Raw genomic sequence first — 3,540 nt, 5'->3', positions numbered from 1 at the left:
TTGACTCATTGGAAAAGACTCTGATGCTGGGAGGGATTGGGGGCAGGAGGAGAAGGGGACGACAGAGGATGAGATGGCTGGATGGCATCACCGACTCGATGGACGTGAGTCTGAGTGAACTCCGGGAGTTGGTGATGGACAGGGAGGCCTGGCATGCTGTGATTCCTGGGGTCGCAAAGAGTCGGACACGACTGAGCAACTGAACTGAACTGAACTGAACTGATGAGCTCATGAGTTGAGCTTTTATGGTTTTATATATTTTTCAGCTCAAAAATTTCCATTAGGCTCATTTTTATATCTTCTATGTTATACTGTGACTTCTTATTTTGTTGCTGAAGTCTAATTATTAATTAGTTTCAATAATATTAATTGCACATTGGAGTATTTTTCTGATAGCTGCTTTAAAAGCTTTATCAGATGTTTCTAATATCTGTATCATTTTGATGTTGGCATATATCTATATTGTCTTTTTACATCCAATTTGAGTTCTTCCTTGTTCTTTGTGTGATGAATGTTTTGTTTTGTTTTTTTTTAATTGAATTTTGTACATTTCGTGGTAGGCTATGAGATTCTGTGTCTTTTTTAAACCTTCTGTTTTAATCAGCTTCCTCTGCCACCATTCTGCTATAAGTGTGGTGTGTGCCCCCTCATCATCGCCAAGGGGGAAGAACTCCAGGTTCCCCACTTGGCTTCTGTTGACATTTGAGAGGGAAGATGCTCCTTCCTTACTGTTGGGTTGTGTGGAGGTGAGTGTTCCTGCTCCCAACTAGCCCTTCAGAGATAATTTCATATACGGGAAGGGTAGGAGGTCCTACCCCTCCCCATATGGTGTTCACTGACCCCATAGGGGTGGGGGCTTAACAGTGTGGCAGGCTTAAAAGTCACAGGTCCCAACTCAGCCTTCTCTGATACCACACGTGTTTGTTGGACTAGAGCAGTTATTGGCCCAATATTTCATATATATATATATATATATATATATAGACTTGCTAGCTTGCCCTTTTCCTGGTTTCCTGGGTCTTATCTTGTCTGTGTCTATTACTGTTTCTGAGTTGTTGACTTTCTCAGCCATAGGTCTTAAATATATGAGAAAAACAAAAATTCAGGGAAACTCACCATTCCTTGGATCCTGAGGTTTCTGGCCAGTCTGCTTTCTTCTCTCCATCTTTCAGATCTTAAGTTTGTTTTATATATAATCTCCAGAGCTTCATCTGTGCAGAGAAGAGTCATAGAGAAAAGTGTGCATTCTCCACCTTGAGCAGAACTTTTTAAAGGAACACTTGATTTACTGAGGTAAAAACAAGGTTATCTGTCTTAATATTTAATGAGAAGACAATCTGAGTATCTTGTTGCCACTGTTTATCTTTAGAAGTAAATTCTTCTTCCTTACTGTATGGAGGCTTAAGCTTAATTAACATTTTTATTTTAAAAGACTAATGTATTAGTTATGGTGAATCTACAAAGCCACCTCAGATCCCTAAAGAAGCAATTCCCTGAGCGCTTTTGCATGTGCACTAAAGGTATTGTTGCCCCTGATACCTCATGAGGCTGTATCACAGAGAGAAACTGGAAGGCAGGTGGAATCAGCAAGTTTTGATCTTTAATTTCCCTCTTTATGCAACTGTATAAGAAAACTTATTTCAGAAGCTGCTAAGATTAATTTAAATATCACTGGACCTATTTCACTAACTACCAAAAATGCACTTATTCTAAGCACTGAAACAATATAATAAATGAAGTTATAGACTCTGTGTCTAGGAATGCATTTGATGATCATTTCGACCGTAAAATTCAACTGATTTTGTTATTGCTGATGTTTATTTTCCCAAAGATAGAAAGTTTTTTTTTTTTTTCCCAGTACAGAATGGCTAAAAGGATCCAATGCAAATTGAATATAGAAGGTTTAGAGTGTGGCCGAACAACTGGACGATAGTGAAAAGGTCAATTAACCAACGGGTTGGTTTGTCATGATGGCATGAACGAATTATTTTAAATGATTTTCCACATTAAATTTTCCAGATGTTTTGGCCACAGGCCAAGATAATTAATATTGCTAATCACTGGCTAGAATTATGTTGGCAAGCTAATTCGCTGAGCAGGGACTTGGGTTGTTGGTAAGCCGTGTGTATTATGTTTAAATGAAACATGTTAGTCTCATCACTGACCCAGGCCAAAAATTTGCTGTGGTACTTGAGATGATTACTCATTTTACATCATCAGAAAGTAAATCTAAAAAGAAAAGATGCCATGTCTTCTGTTTAATTTTTCTTCCCTAGAGAGGTCTCTTTATACTCATGACAAATTTGAAATGCAACACTTCTGTCCTTCAGAAGTTTTCAGTGGAAAAATTTAGAAGACACACAATCACTTTAAGCAGAAAAGAAAAAAAAAGTATGTATGCTTTTTTCTTCTCAAAAATTAAGTATGGATGCATGGATTTTGCTGAAACATTAAGAAGAGTCATATTTTCAACTACCTAGATATTATCAGAATGATTGGTATTTGTGTGGTTTTTATTTCTAAATGTAATATGTTGCTTACAATGCTTATGATATGCATTTACTTAGGGCAACTCTACCTTATAAGATGCATCGATCACACTGCAAAGGCTTTCTGAGTTTGTTTTAAATTCAGATATAGGCATCTCATGCCTACCTATACAGCACAGACAAAAAGGTCTAGACATCAGGAGAAAGCAACTCAAATTGGGTTAGAAACTTGCCATTTGGACACAGTCGCGTCCACCAGCCCCACAGACTTTACAGTCTCACTTCCCCTTTCACAGACCCACTGACGAGAGGGTATTACAATTTTTACTGACATCAGTGACCTGGCATCGCTGATTTATTCTCTGCTTTGGTTTACAGAGGAATAAACCGGTAATTAATTATATATCAGAACACGAGAATCGACCTGGCAATAATGTACAGGCTAAGAATGCTCTATTTACATATGTAGGTTATTTAAAATATGTCTTGTTAAATAAATATTTAAAATACCTCCTTATTTAGCTTATAAACTGTTTGGACTGAGGCTGCAGTGTGCCTCATTGCAGAATGTTCAAAAGAGTGAGAGAATTGCCATAGAATTTCATCTCTGCCTGACCAGCAAAAATCTCCTCTCTGTGTCTGCCAGGGCTTACAGAAAGCCTCTTTAAGGAAAACAACAACACAAATTATCTTGCTATCAAAATATATAATACTTGTATAAAGAAGATCCTTGGGAAACCATAAAACTTACCTTTATCTTGAGAGCAGGTATGTAGAACAAGGGAACTAGAAATAAACTAGCCACATCAACATGATCATCTCAGAGGGGAGTAAGGTGGACAGGAAGTAAGAGAAACAAATGATTTCACAGCAAAATGGTCTCCCTGCTGTGGCTTGTTTACCCTGTCCAGAATTATTTTTAAAGGGGAAGAAAATACAGAACTAGAGTTTTCACATCTCTCAAATCAGTACAACCTCATGATTTCAAAACAACCATAATAATGAAAACACACGTGGACACCAGGCAGTCTGGGAGAACCAACTCCATGTG

The 3,540-nt window shown here is 37.7% G+C and overlaps 1 long non-coding RNA gene across 1 annotated transcript in view; it reads right to left on the bottom strand.

The window, feature by feature from the left end:
* LOC104992884 overlaps nucleotides 1-3,327 on the bottom strand; it is an 11,313-nt gene extending 7,986 nt beyond the window's left edge. The window contains exons 1-2 of the long non-coding RNA XR_825769.1: nucleotides 3,241-3,327; nucleotides 1,117-1,211 (exon numbers count right to left, since the gene is read on the bottom strand). This is a non-coding gene — a long non-coding RNA (uncharacterized LOC104992884). The remainder of the gene's footprint in view (nucleotides 1-1,116; nucleotides 1,212-3,240) is intronic.
* Nucleotides 3,328-3,540: the final 213 nt, after the last annotated feature.

Source organism: Bison bison, unplaced genomic scaffold, assembly GCF_000754665.1.
Source record: "Bison bison bison isolate TAMUID 2011002044 unplaced genomic scaffold, Bison_UMD1.0 scf7180017864227, whole genome shotgun sequence".
Lineage (NCBI taxonomy): Eukaryota > Metazoa > Chordata > Mammalia > Artiodactyla > Bovidae > Bison > Bison bison.
Note: the sequence above shows the minus strand (reverse complement) of the source record. Positions and strands in the feature narration are given on the sequence as shown.